We start from the raw sequence: 16,376 nt of genomic DNA on the forward strand, positions 1-16,376 counted from the left end.
TTGTGAGTCCGTGAATAGACCATGTGTCATCGCTGAGAGGCAGAGAGGAAAACTTTTAAAGAGGCGACCTTTCTGTTACCTTTCAGACATTAGATTTTTGTATTTTTCCTTAACACTTTTACGAGTTTTGGAATTTTTCTATAAAAGAACAGATACTTTGTAATTTTCCTTGTGAGCTTCTGTTTGCAGGCCAAGGAAAAAACAGATTTAAAGACATTAAGTCAGGGTTTTGAAATCATTGCCCGCAAGCTGAAAATAAAATACAATACGGTCCACATGCGGATTACACGTGTACTTAACCGTATTGTACTTCTTGGTTTCAACAGTAGAAGGTGCTGCTGTGTCATTTTCTGTTGTTCAAAGCATTCTTTTAATGTGTTTTACAAGAAAGGAACGCATACAAGCCCCATGACCTTGACCTTTGACTTTAACACCAAATCAGTTCATTGCTGAACCAGGATAAACATTTGTGGAAAGTTTGGAGAAGATCACTCTAAAGTCATTCTAAAGAATATCACATACAAAAAAAATGGCAAAGCAAGGACCCCGTGACCTTGACCTTTAACGTATGACCTTCAAAGTCTTATCACTTTATCCTTGACTAAGAGTGAACATTTGTGAATTTTTTTTTTTTTTTAAGGTTTATTTTGGGCATTTTTGTGCCTTTGTTTGATAGAGGAGGATAGTGGATTGAGTCCGAAACAGGGATGAGAGCGGGGGAGAGACATGCAGCGAGGGGCCTCAGGACGGATTCGAACCCGGGCCGTCCACGTACATGGGGCATGCGCATTAACCATTCGGCCACCTGTGACCCCATTTGTGAAAAATTTGATACAAATCTGTCAAAATGCTCTTGAGATATCATCTTCATTAAAAAATAAATATGTATACAAACATGTAAATAGTGAATAGTTACATAATTAAACTTGTAGTAGACTTCAAAGACTAGGAAAGTCTACCTATGACCAATTCACAAATGAAGTGAAGCGTATTCAACACTGAATCCTGCTGTGCAGAATGGCATGGATCGTTTGGGATGATGACAAGAGCATCTCACTTCTGTCACCTCTCATCTCACTTTTTCAAAAGTGGGAGTATTTTTTCTGAGGTTTTTGGCAATTAGCAGCCATGGCAGCAGACATAACCTCATGACTTGTAACCTCAATGGAAGGGGCATTGACAGGAGAGGAACCACACTGAACTATCCACAGTGATAGCTTTTCTGGTGATGACCAGTGTTTTGGTGTCCACCAAACATAGCATCCTGTCTGATGGCCAAAAAACACCATTTTGGTCTCATCAGACCAATGAACTTAAGTCCACTTGACCATGGAATCTCCCACATGCTTTTTGGTAAAATGTATTTGAGATTTAGTTTTCCTAAACAGTGTCATCACTGTCTTAATATTGGATTTAACTAAACTCCTTGGAGTGTTCTTTTGTCTTCATGGTGTATTGGTAGCAAGGAATACCAATTAACCAGCAGTGATGGTTAAAAAATAGTAACTAGCTACAGTTACCATTTACTGCTATCTAAAAGTAACTGAATAACTGACTGAGTTTCTGAATTGTAAAAATAGCTACGTAGAAAAGTACTTTTTTTTTTGCTTTAATCCTCATTATTGTACATATCACGTTAATTAACTTTGTTGTGACAGTGCTGGAGGAAATAACTCATATTTCAAATAAATTGTAGTCATAATCATTATAGTGCAAGGTGGTTAAAACTTTCCACATAGTAAAAAAGTTGTTAAACATTTGACAGTGTTAAAATATTAATTTAAGTAAAGCATTAGTGCACACCTTGTTTTGTTAAATTGACATTAATTTGTTGAAATCTGTTTTTACTTTGCCATTTTTGTTGTGATTTTTAAGTAAAAAATGACAAACTATATTGACTATGGTTGCTTTCTAAAATGGATAAAAGGGTAAAGCATCCAAAGGGGTGGATAGTTTTTAAAATGCACTGTACAGTATATAGTATTTATTGGTGTTATCTTAAGAGGGTGTAGTTTGTTTCAAAGGTTTGGCTGTTGTAAGCTGTTACCTGGTAGAAGCTAATGCACTGAGGGGCTTAATAAGAGCTAATTTGAAGCTAAGTGCTTCTGTTTATATGCTACAGTGTATATGAGGCAACACTGCACATGTGTAAGGGAAAGCTGATCACACTTTATATTAACTTAACCTTCAGACAAATACATAAATGATGACGTCATTCTTTTTGTAGGTCCTGTGTTGTATAATCTGTGTCTATAACAACAGGGTAAGCCATTCTGGGTTTAATGTTGGGCTTGGTTTCAGCTGTCTGGGTGTCTTTATTAGGTTCAGATAGAAACATGTAGGTCCAGCCCTGCTTTACAGCAGACATGAGCTAGATGATAGTGTTTATGGTAAGTACAAGTACAGGTTATTGGTCACATTTGACTGTCTAACGTACATGTCTGGTAGTTTTCTGAAATGACCAGAATTTAGGAATATTGCTGGCAATACTGACTGGAGCCAAAGAAGTCTAGAGTGAACTCTGAACTAGAGGGTGGATGAAGGAAGGATTAACAACCTGAAAACATAATGCCTTTGGCTTAAAAGAAGAAACAGTATGGGCAACTTTGAAATGTGACTTGTGCCAGTCATTTAATTCCTGTGACTAATGAACTTTGACAAATTTCCATTTTACCCATTACTTAAAGGTTCATTGTCATCCATTTATTTTAGACATGCTTTAATAAACACAAGTCATATCCCACTCTTCATGCATACCTCAGTATTCTTAGGTGAGCATTGAATGCTGTCTTTGTTGCCTTTTTTGGTGAATATTTTGTGTAAATGTGCAAACGGAGATGCCCACGTATCAGTAGTCATGTGACTAGTGGAGGCACGAGGGAGTGTTTTTAATCCAGACACCAGGTGCTCAGACTCAGACACCACACCTCCACACTTTCTTCAGTGATAAAGTCACATTATTGTGCTTATTCTAACAACAAGGCGACGTGAGTGGGAGGAGCAAATGACGTGATGAAACCAGACATAAACCCTTGTTTGTTTTCTGTCTGCAGATTAAGTGTCACAGGTTTGTAATGTTACTCAGAAACATGCAGCCTTGGGTTCATACATAGTGCTTCTTGTGTTTTATTTAACAGTATGGATCTGCAAGTATTCATCAGGACGTTCAGTGTCAAGTATCATTTCTTTTGGGCAGTCTTTGTGCTCAAATGATCACAAAATGTTGATCTTGTTTAGTCATCAAGTTTATAAAGCTTTAGCAGGAGAGGGTTATAGAAACAGTGACATGATGTCAGTGAGATTCATTTGATTTAATCATCATTAATGCATTATGTTGACAGTCCTGATTTGAAAAAAAAATCTATATGAACAAAAGGAAAGGTTAAGAGTAACTGTTCTAAAATGGTATGATGATTACAACCCCAATTCCAAAAAAGTTGGGACACCTTGTAAGATGTTGATAAAAACAATGCAATGATTAAAAAAATCTCATAAACCCATATGTTATGCACAATTGAACATAAACAGCATATCAGATGTTGAAACTGAGACATTTTAAGATTTCATTAAAAATATTATCTCATTTTGAATTTGATGACAGCAACACATCTAAAAAAGTCGGGACAGGGCAAAAAAAAGCAAGCAAGCAACTTTATTTATATAGCACATTTCAGTACAGGAAAGCTCAACATGGGTTTAGAAACATCAACAAATATTTCCACAATCATAAAAAAAACCCTTAAGAAGGCTTGTGAATAATCACATCAGAGACAAGACAGAAATTAAACAATGGGAAACATAAGAGGCAATGTGGCCACACATGGATCTCATAAACACACAGAAATCTGCTTGACAGCCTCAGCAAAAAAGGCTGGAAAAGTAAGTGGTACAAATGAAATACATTTGGAGGAGCAAATTGTAACTAATTAGGTTAATCAGCAACAGGCCAGTGACATGACTGGGTATAAACTGAGCATTTAAGAGAGGCAGAGTCTCTCAGGAGTAAAGATGGGCAGGTGACCAACAACACCCAACATCTACAGTGAATAAAATTATCAAAACAATCAGAGAATCTGGAGAAATCTCTTAGCAAAGGACAGGCCTGAAGGTCAGCACTGGATGATCATGATCCTGGGCCCTCAGGCAGCAATGCATTCATAACAGCTATGATTCTGTACTTGAAGTCTCTGCGTGGGCTCAGGAACACTTCCAGAAATTCTTGTCTGTCACTGTAGTTAGCTGTGCCATCCATAAATGCAAGTCATAGAAAGAAGAATGCACATGTAAGCACGATCTAGAAACACTGCTGTCTTCTCTGGGCCAGAGCTCATTTAAAAGGACTGAGGCAAAATGGAAAACTGTTCTGTGGTCAGATTAATCAAAATTTAAAATTCTTTTTGGAAACCATGGACACCATGTCCTGCTCACTTAAGAGGAGAGGAACCATCCAGCTTGTTAACAGCGCGCTGCACAAAAGCCGGCATCTCTGGTGGTATGGGGTTGCATTAGTGCCTATGCTGTGGGCAGCTTACACAGCTGGAAAGGCACTGCTAATGCTGAAAAAATATAGAGGTTTTCCAAGCAACATATGATCCAATCCAGACCATGTCTCTGTCAGGGAAGTACTTACATATTTCAGCAAGACAAAGCTAAACCACATACTGCATCCATGGCATGGCTTCACAGTAGAAGAGTCCAGCTGCTGAACTGGTCTGCCTGCAGTCCAGACCTTTCATCAATAGAAAACATTTGGAGCATCATAAAAAACAAAGATCTGGCAGAGGATGCCAAAGGTTGTTAAGCAGGTAGAATCATACATTAGACAAGAATTGGACAAAATTTCTCTCCCAAAACTACAAAAACTGGTCCCCCCACTTTAAAGACATCTACAGACTGTTGTTAAAGGAAGAGGGGATGCTACACAATGGCAAACATGGCCCTGTCTCTACTTTTTTGAGATGTGCTGCTGCTATCAAATTCAAAATGAGCTAATATTTTTCATGAAATAATGAAATGCCTCAGATTCAACATCAGATATGCTGTTCTATTGTGAATAAAATGTGGGTTTTACGTTTTTCACAGCGCCCCAGCTTTTTTGGAAATAGGGTTGTATTATAACTTTGTATCAAGCTCCTCATGTTCTTTCTTCCTGATTTGGTTATTACTTGGGACATCCATCACCACTGCCCTTATCTGCTGTTTATCAACCACCACTATGTCCGTTGATTAGCAAGTTGGGATCTTGAAGTTTGGCTTTTTTGGAGAGGACAGGACGGAGCACAGTGTGGGAAATCTGGGAGAGAGAACAGGGTGTTACATGTGGGAGAGGAGCCACAGGAGGGACTTAGAAGACAAATTTCCATACACAAGGTACAACCTAACCACAAGGTAATCTACACCTCGCTTTGACTCTTCTTTCTAGGAGTTAGAATTAAAATTATGAGGCATTTTTCTCTTAATGAAGGTAAAAAAAAAAAAAAAAAACCTTCTGAAATGAGCACAACTTTTTCATAATCTAACACTGTATCAATGCAGTGACACTGAAATAATTAAAGGATTTTAATTTGCCATGCTAGACCATGCATGTATGGTAGAACTGGTAATGAACCTGTTTAGTTAACAAACAGATCAATGGTTTTCAGTGCTCTCTCTTGAATGGATGTGTCCCTTCAGGTTTTAAAGGTCAGTAATGAGAGTTCAAATCATGAGTCACTTATAATCTGTTTTGCAGGACTGCTTGGCATGAGCTTATCTCCTGTTTGAGTGAAACCATGATACAGCAGTGTATAATCAGCCTTTGTGTCCACACAGATGAGCATATTGTTTTCCTGTTGGTTTCCTGCAGGGTGTCACCGAGAATGTGTAGGCGGCTCTATTATCAGGACACTAGTGTCATCTTTGCTACCAAATATAACCCATATTGGGGTTTGTTATGTTTCACTTTTTCCATTTTTATATAGGGTTATGAATGGTACATTGTTGTTTTTAAGGCGACCTCCCAGTGAAAGGATATTATGAATGTCAATCATGAAACAGACACTTCAATACTTTTCAGATTTTGTTACAAAGTACCACCAACAAAAATGTGTACAGATGAACAGACTGTGAAAATCAGGGCCAGTATATGATTTTTATAAATGAAAACTAAGCTAAGAGGTCTCAATCAGGGTTGCTTTGCGATACTGCTCAAGCTCTGTCAGATTGCATGGGGATCAGGCATGAACTGCCCTTTTCAAGTCCACAAGTTTTCTATTGGATTGAAGTCCAGGCTTTGACTCAGCCTCTACAAAACATTCACCTTGTCTTTGAACCATTTCTGTGTGGCTTTCTGTGTATGCTTCGGGTCATTGTCTTACTGGAAAATAAATCTGCTCCCAAGCTGTAGTTCTCTTGCAGACTGGATAACATTGTCCTCCAGGATTTTCCAATGTTTCGCCACATTCTTGTCCTTTACCAGCCTTCCACGGCCGTCTGCCAAGAAGCATCCCCAAGGCATGATGCTGCCACCACCATGCTTCACAGTGGAGATGGTAAGTTTGTGGTGACGTGCAGCGTTTGGTGTCCACTACACGTAGCACTTGTCTGATGACCAAATAGCACCATTTTGGTCTCATAATAACGGGGAACTTTCTTCCACTTGACCATGGGACATCACATGTGCCTTTTGGCGAAGTATAGTTGAATTTTACTGTGAGTTTTTTTCAACAGCAGCTTTGTCTTTGCCACTCTCCCATAAAGCTTTGACTGGTGAAGAACCCGATCAACAGATGACACCTATGACTACTTTATCTTGGTGGCCTCTCTCACTAGTCTCCTTCTTGCCTGGTCTCACAGTTTGTGAGGACGGCCTGATCTAGACAGTTTTGAACATGTGCAGTGTTAATTTTGTCAACCAAAACTATCACTGAAAATCTTCATCAACAGCCTTTATTTCCATAACAAAAACTAGAGTAACACTAACAAAAATAGATCTGTGATGACTAGAACTGACAGACTAAAACGAGACTAAAATGTAATGCAGTTTTTGTCGGACATTCAAAATCCAGGATATTTCTCCACTGTGGGTAAATCTGTCAAAAAACAATGCATCTGTATCTCTTCTGCTTCTCAGCTGCAGAAAGCAGGGACCCCAGGTTTAGCAGAGTGCATAGAACACACCACCATGACTTGGTACCAGATTTAGGCAAGAAGATAAATGCTTGGACTAAAAGTAAAGACTAAAATGTGAGGACTTTTTATGGACTAAAAATAGACTAGGATGTTTTTGAGTTTTAGTCGACAAAAACTAGACTAAAACTAAAAAGGATAAAAATGACTAAAATGTGACTAAAACCAAAATGCATTTAATTTACAGACTAAAACTAAGACTAAAATTAAAAATAGTGCCAAAATTAACACTGCACATGTGCCAAATTCCATCCATTTCTTGATGATGGATTTAATTGAACTCTGAGAGATGTTCAGTGGTTTGGAATTTTTTCCCTTGATTTTTACTTTTCAATAACCTTTTCTCTGAGCTGTTTGGATGTTCTTTTGTCTTCATGATTTAATGGTAGCCAGGAATAAGGTAAATGGACATTAGCTTGTATAGCGCTTTTGTAGCCATCTGACTACTCAAAGCGCTCTTACACCACAGGTCACATCTACTCACTCACACATTCATTGACTGATGCCAGAGGTTGCTATGGAGAATTGGCCATCAGTATTAGCTAATCCCCTTCGTATGCTTCCATACCCATTAACAGCCACTGATGCTGTAGTGTCTTGCCCAAGGACACATCGACATGTGACTGCAGGAGCTGGGGTTCAAACCCAGATGTCATGTCACAGCAAAGCACAGATGGGGGAACAGGAAGTGATTTCTGCACAGAGAAGTGCTATCAAAATGCCAAAAGTGGATGAAAGGAAACTGGCTCTCAAATGGGACCCAGCTCCTATAGTGCACATAAAAGAGCTGATTTATAGAACAGACTCATTCATAAACAGCCACTTACCCTACAAGGTTTAATTTTGGCTAAGGGCAGGCTCGTCTCTTGTCAGCTTCCTGATGGCCATCCTCCAGGACTGCACCAGGCCCATGCCCCATCTCTCCAGGTGGCTTAGCTGACTACAGGTATGCAAGAGTCCTCCTAAAGAGAAGTCACTTTCCAGGCATCAACTGGGACTGACTGAAAGCTGAGCTAAAACAGTTGAGAACAGGTTGTAAACATCTCTGTACCATCAGCAACATTCAGCCATTCTCTGAATATCATGTTAGCCTAGATTTTGTGTTAGGTGGGATTTTAATCAAAGAATTTCTCTGGTTAAAGATTCAAAGATTTAAGGTTGCATGAGCTGTAGAGAAACATCAACAATAAATCATACTTTTTTCCAAACCAATCGTCGGAAAAAAGAGGGTTACCATGCATAAATCTTGTCACCAGTACTACTTCTATTTATTTGTCTTAAACCTTTGTGTGAAGAGCTAAAACAGACCCCTTTTATCAGCACGCTACTATTAATAATTGTCTGAAGTCTGAGGTAGCTGAGTGAGATGAGGTGAGGGGAATAAAGTCTTTATTCTTCTTCACCCATTGAATTTACAGTCAGATGGTCTAACTTTATCACAGGAAATGAGCGTCTGAGCAAGAGACAAGACAAAAGCTGTAAAATAATCCTGCTGACTTATTTTAGATATGAAGACAGGGCTGTAGCTAATCAAACAGTGCATGTATTGTTCAGATTCTATTCACCATGAACTCCTTGGTCTATCCAGCATATTTATAGTCGGTCTTTTCAGGGTTCAGAGACACAGGTTTCCTCTGTTTGTTCACTGTTTCTAAGTTTAATAGGAGGCTGTGCAACGCAGAAGCTCAGAGCTGACTGGCAGAGCAGCCATGGTAAGATGTATTGAGAGCGGAGACTGAGATAGTCTGGTGGAAAAACACTAGAAAGAGGAGATCATGGACAGCATGTTCAATAACAGCATGTACAGTACCTGTGTTTAACATAATGACACTGTCATTTGGGACAGCAGTGACCTTTAGTTAAACCCTCCCTTACAAGGTTAGACACAATCTTTTGTCCCTTGGTTCTTTTCCACTCTAAAAAATGATAACACCCCCTGATTTGACCTACTCTTATTTACATTTAAAAGATTTGATTCTTACATTTGCCCAGTGAAATAATAAAGAAAAAAGGGATAACTCATACCTCGGCAAAATTTCAGTTTGAATTGTAACTGATGTCTAATGCTTTTTAAATGTTAGCTATAGTAGTTTTGCCGCATATAAATCAAAGGCTTTTGCAAAGAGATAAGTAGCTAATGTGACAGAAGGGCAACATCAGTTTTATAGCCACTTAACGTGACTTAACATCACCCACTGTCAGTATCGAAAATGTTAGCATAAAATTTCTTTGTGATTGTTGATGGGTTGAATTGCCAATGTGGTCATCCACAAATCTGAATCCAAGTTAGGCATTTTTTTATAGTGGAAGGTTGTAGGATTGTAAATAGCCCAGCAATGGTTGCCATGAGAGTAGGCTGCCTGATTGGTGAGTAAGTGGACCAATCGGAGAGCCAACTAATGGTTGGTTAAAACCATCCTTTATTTGTCATAATTTATGCAACACTACGCTTGTAAAAGGGGTTGGGCCTTAAATTAGGATTTAATTTAAAACTACAACGTGTTGAACTTTTGCACTGAAATTTATTAGAATGACTACTTCTATGTTATATACATTTACTGGTTGAGCACTTACATCACCACAAATATTTTCAACAGTTTTCAGAGGCTTTTTGTAATCGTAAAGGCCTCGTCTTGCCATGTCAGCTGCCATTACAGAGCCAATAGGACAGACATAGCATGCTTATCATTGCTTTGGGAACATTTGATGCTTTTTTAAGACTGCTACATAAAGATGCATGAGCTGAGTTTCCCTTCTGTTGCTGTGCCTCATCCATGTTTAGTGCTGCTTATGATGGACCAGGATTATAACATGCCATTAGACGCTCTCTATTTCAGAACTGAAGTGCTTTAATTTGTCGTACAACGTATTTCCAGTTTTACATTAAAAAAAACACAAGAAACAATTTAATTCATAAACAAAGTCTGGCAGGTGCATACATTATGTATGGTAGTGACATGAATGGTGGCTCACCTTAGCTTCATTAACTTTAGCTAATGCTGGCATACCTGTGCTAGCTACATAATTAGGTAGCTTTCATAATGTGAGCTTTAGCAAATGTAGCCATATAGAGAACATAGCATATGAAGCTGTATTGTGAGGTTAGCTTTAGCTCTTTAGCTATGCTATCTTTGTAGCTTAGACAGCTAACAGAGCTGTCTAAGCTACACTTGCTGTGTTAGGATGTTTTCATGGAGGACAAGCTTTTTTCCTTTTTAGTCAGTTTTATTAAATGCTTTGTAATTAGGTCTTCATGTCGGATTTTTAACTTTTAACTCTTGGTATCCTAACCGTTACAGTAACCCTTACCGCAGATCAACCTTTACCTGTAACAGGTTAAGAGAGGCACAATATAAAATACTACACTGTTTGCATCTAACTCCTCACATACTGCACAAAATGGATGGTCAGATTTCTCCCTTATGTAACAAATGCCAAAGAGAGGTTGGCACCTATTATCATTACCTCTGGCAATGCAAACTGATTCAAAGATTCTGGAGTACAATATCTCAGGAGCTAAGCAGCATCTTTAAGGTGAAACTTAAGAGAGAGCCAGGCCTCTACATTCTTGGCCTTCCCTCTAAGAGTGTAACTTTAACATATTTAGAATTTAAACTTTGTGACAAGTTACTACTACTGGCCAGAAAATGTATTCTGATTAACTGGATAAAAGATAAGCCCCCAACTGCCACATTTTGGTATAGGGAGATATTTTGGGTTCTCCCTCTTGAAGGAATCAGTGCAGTACTGAAGGGAAATGAGAGATACTTCACAGAGATGTGGTCTCCTTTGTTTGTGTATTTGCCAGAGGAACTGACACAGCTGGTGCTGAGGGGCCAAAGTTCTATAAAATGGCCAAACATATCTACTGCAAACTCATGAGTGTCCTTAATTTATATCTTTTGTTTTACCACTTAAACACTATTTTGTTTATACACCTTGAGTTAATTAAACTTACTCTTAATTGTTAGATTACTGAGTGACCAACAATTTTCATCTGGTCAGTGTCATTACTGGGTAAAACTAAATGTGACTATGCAAATGGTGGGTAACAAAAGTGGGTAGTTAAGGTGGGCAGCTTTGAGAGTTGTATCTATTTATGACATGGATGGCAGTATTATTATTATTATTATTATTATTATTATTATTATTTTAATTATTATTACTTTTTTCAACCTTACCATTTGACATTGTAATTATTATTTTTTTTTTCTTCATGTAACACAAAAGATGGCAAACTGTATGTGTTCTTTGTTGACCCTTTAAAAATTCAATAAAATTCTGTTAAAAAAAAAAAAACCTTACCCCAAGCAGAAGGTTTATTCGTTTCAAAACTGTTGCATGTGCTACCATTGTGTCATCTTAGATGTACAGTCTGTGAGAGTGTCTATCAGAGATGTACGGTCTGCAATCAGATTTTGTTGATCATATGACTTGCCTCATTTGCTACCCATGGCACCCAACAGCAGCAGCACATCAGAGGTCAAACTCCCCATTAGTCACTGCTCGTCCAGGCACTGGATATCAGAGTCAAGAGCCCTCTCAGGAATCCTTTCTTCCTCTGTTCTCTCAACAGAGGAAGAAATCTAGTACCTTGACATGAACAGCCAAGATGTACAAACTGCTGTTTTTTTTAAACATTATCTGTGCCCAGTGGTGCTGGGAATAGAACAGTGGTGTAAATTGCAGCAGCATGTCACATCCAAGTGGGTCTGGCCACTATTGGTGGGGATTTGTACTTAGAAAATAAGGGCAATCATTTGAACGTGTGTTGTAGGTGTTGTTGGCTGAACCCTCCTCACACCTGTGACACTGTGACTCCGCACGCATTTCCATGTCAAGAAGATGGCAATGTACATATCGACAGCTTGTCTTAAACTGAGGACTCAACGAGGACTGCACTCCATAGGGCATACTTACTTAATAATAAGCCACTGTTTTTGATTCATGGCTAACATTCACATAATGAGGAAGAAAAGTTGTTAAAAGTGCACCCCTTGGTCAATGCTGACCTTGCAAAGCCGATGGGTCTACCATCAGGGGAGTCCATCTTGCAAAGCTTCAAGCTGATATACATGTTCAGAGAATAACCAGATGAATCAGTGTCATTTTAGGAGAAAGAGGCAGTGGCTATGGGGGTGATTTAGTTGAACGACTGCAAGCCTGTAAACAGTGGAGCCTGGTGAAGAGATTAGAGTGGATATAACTGTAGCAGCAGTTTTTATCAATATTCATAACAGTCAGGTTATTCTAAGGACCGAACCAATCCCAGATAGCTCGTAGTGTGAACCAGGAAGGCCACTTTTAACAACTTTTCTCCTTCATTACTTGAAATTCATTCATGGAATGGAAACAGTAGTTTACTGCTTAGTATTTACATCTTATGGAGTTCAGTTTTCACTAAAGAAAGTCCTCAGTTCAAGACAAGAAGTAAGCAGTGGAGGTGGGCTGGGGGGGCACGCCTCACCAACTATGCACCTTTGCACTATTTCAATGTTAACTGCCATATATCCCTCATGATAATCTGCCACATCATTACATTTCTTATCCTATCATGTTTACTCAGCATCACTGCACTCTTTGAAATTATGCCAGTAAAGTACACGGTCCAAATGTCTCATAAGAGTGCATACATGTGAGTTAACATTTTATATTTCCAGTTTTTAGTGTTAGATTTAATGTCTAATTCGTGAGAATAAAGCTTATCAGAGCTAAGGGAAAAAGAGGAGACTTAATGGGTGATTTGATGGCCCACACTGGTACATTATGGTATCCTAAGGTTCATAAACTTCACACTAAGCCCCATACATTGAAGCCATCTAAAACCCAGAGGAAAATCTTCTGAGCTAGAAATATGAGACCAGAGACAGTGATAGAGATTAAGTGATATTTGATACTGAATTCTTTGCTAAGGAATGATAAGTACACAAGAATTTGCTAATCTTAAATAGACCAGTAACAGTCTTTAAATGCTGCTGTCACCACTATAGACTTTCATCACCTCCTTTAATCTCCCAGTCCTTTAACAATAAGAGAGCTGTCCCAATGCCACAAACCTCCATGGGCCTCGACCAGTGACCCAGCAAAAATGCTAAGGGATAAAAGGCTCCTATAATTAAAAACAGTAAAAGGGTGGGAATGGGAAACTGTCTGGGGGCATTCAGACTAGACTGGGTCCACCTAAAGGTCACAGGCAGATTTGTTTATGTGTGACTTTTTCTTTAAATCCAGCGATTCTCCTCAGCAGCAAAAACAAGTCCAGACTGGGAACGTCTGCAGGAGCTATTCTCACAGCCGAGCACGCTGCATGGTGTTTACTTCCTAATGCCAGGAAAACAAAGGGAACATTAATTTCATTGGTGTTACATGAGTTGAACTGCTCTGTATCAGTGCTGGAATCAATACAGCTGCAAACAAAGAAGTGTTAGACATTGCGCTTTAGTTGAAGGTTAATTAAGAAAAGCTGTCTAAAGAATGTAGGTATGTCGTGATAAAAGTATACTACAGCTCTCATTGTAGCCCTGTGATTAAATGTGTGCATCTGTTCTGGTGATGCTTTAACTTAATTCTTTGTTTCTGCATCTCTTGGTCTGCACTCAATGAAAAATACCAAACCAGACCAGTAGGTGGCAGACAAATCCATACCACAGCTTTATGCTCCACAGCAGACAATAGCATACTGTCTGAACACATATTAAAATGGTGTAGTTCAACAAATGGCCAGAAGAGACCACAATAGTCAAACTTTTCAAGATGCCCAAAAACAGTGCAGAAAGAGAGAGAGTGGGTGAATTAAAACACATTTTCTGTCAAATCTAACAATTAGGTTTTGTGTGTGTGTGTAAATAATTAAATCAACTAAAGACAGTAAAACAACACAAAGACAAAGAAAAAGAAAAGAAACAACAATGGCATCATGACAAGACAGCACCAAGATCATCAACATCTTGGATGTTTTACCCTTTTATTGATGTTTTAAATCAATGTTGGTCAATTTAATTTGGCTTTTTTGACCAAAAAAAAAAAAAAGAAGAAAAACAAGCAAGTTTTTTCCTCTCACACTGTCACAACAAAATTAATTGCTGTGATGCGTACAATAATGACGATTGAAGCAAAAATGTACTTTGTAACTAGTTACTTTATAATGCAGTGACTTAGTCACTAACCCAGCTACTTTTTTAAAGAAGTAACTAGTAACTATAACTAGTTACTATTTTTTTTAGTAACTTGCCCATCACTGCAAGTTAATCAGTATTCCTGGCCACCATTACACTATGAAGACAAAAGAACACACCCAGAAACTCAGAGAAAAGGTTACTGAAAATTTTAAGTCAGGGAAAGGATACAAAAGCATTTCCAAGGCACTGAACATCCCCTGGAGCTCAGTTAAATCCCTCATCAAGAACTGGAAGGTATATGACACATGTGTAAATCTGCCTAGATCAGGCAATCCTCATAAATTGAGTGATCGTGCAAGAAAGACTAGTGAGAGAAGCCACCAAGACACCTATGACTACTCTGAAGGAGCTTCAGCAGCTGAGATGGGAGAGACTCTGCATCCAACAACTGTTGCTAGGGTTCTTCATCAGCAAGGTTATTATAGTTAACGAAAACTTACTAAATAAACTAAAATTCGAAAATCATTTAAGTCAACTGAAACTAAATAAAAACTAAGCCTTGCCAAAAAATGAAAACTAACTAAAACTGCATAGTGTGCTTACAAAACTACATAAAATAAAATAAAAAATGGAGACAACATATCCTTGGTTTTAGTCTTTGACACAACAATACAGACTGGTACCTACATCCAAGCCTGGGGGGTGTAAAATGACCTGATTTGATTGGTTAAGACTTCAAACAGAGGTAGTTTTACTTCTGGAGTTGTATTCAAACTTAATATTTAAATAAATAAAACGATAAGTGAAGAATAGCCTGTTTGAATATGCTTTTAAAAATGTATGTTCACTCAGCCCTGACATGTATCCAAAAAAAAAAATAAAAACAAAACTAAAACTAACAACTACTAATAAAAACTAATAAAAACTAAAAAACTATTAGAAAAAAATGAAGCATTTTTGCAAAATGAAAACTAAACTTACAGAGCAGCAGTAAAAATGAATTAAAACTAAATTGAAATTGAACACAGAAATTGAAAATGAAATAAAGATAAAAACTAGTGAAAAATCCTGAACTATCATAACCTTGTTCACCAGTCAAAGCTTTATGGGAGAGTTCACCATGGCATGTGGGAGACTCCATGATCAAGTGGAAGAAAGTTCTTTGGTCTGATGCTTTTTGGCCATCAGTCAAAACACTATCATTGGAGAACACCAAACACTGCACATCACCACAAACACACCATCCCCACTGTGAAGCACGGTGGTGGCAGCATCATGCTGTGGGGATGCTCCTTAGCAGCCAACCCTGGATGGCTGGTAAAGGTAGAGGGGAAAATGAATGCTTCAAAACAGGAAAATCCTGAAGGACAATCTTATTCAGTCTGCAAACACTTAAGCTGTGATATTTGGAAGGCCTCTTGAATTTGGTTTGATTTATTTGATTTCATACATCCAAAACCTACAAGAATCCAACAAGACAACCACAGTAAAAAAATAAATAAACAAAGACACATGAAAGGATACCCCATATAAGCTTCTGAATGCTTTTCGATGGGGGCTCAGACATAAACAAGGAACAAGAGGACACAATATACAAATTATAACAATTAAAGCAGGAAACAACACAATAGTTCCTAAACACTGCATTATTCCAACATTAAATACAATAGTAATAAGTACTTTCCTTAGCAGTAATACCATAAAGTACCTCCAAGCTCCAGAAAATGGTGGTCAACCATGAGCTAGAGCATGACAGCACGTCCACACCTGATCACATAAAGCAAAGTAACTGAACAAGCAGGAACAACCAGGAATCAGACATCAATATAACAGTGTCAGAAGAGTTAAATAAAAAGGTAAATTCAGAAACACAGCCGCACATCCAAACACCAAATAGGCACAGCTACATCAGTTAATCATATGTTGATAACATGCATCTAAATTTTCTGGAAAATTTTGAAAAAATGTCTACAAAATGTCTACTGACTACACCTCTGTAATATAACAGATCAGGATTTAAGAGCTATTCAGCCATTTATTACACAAAGATACGGACATGAGAGTGTCAGTGAAAATGAACTTTGTACAGTG

The sequence above is a fragment of the Cheilinus undulatus genome, linkage group 16 (assembly GCF_018320785.1).
Source record: "Cheilinus undulatus linkage group 16, ASM1832078v1, whole genome shotgun sequence".
NCBI lineage: Eukaryota > Metazoa > Chordata > Actinopteri > Labriformes > Labridae > Cheilinus > Cheilinus undulatus.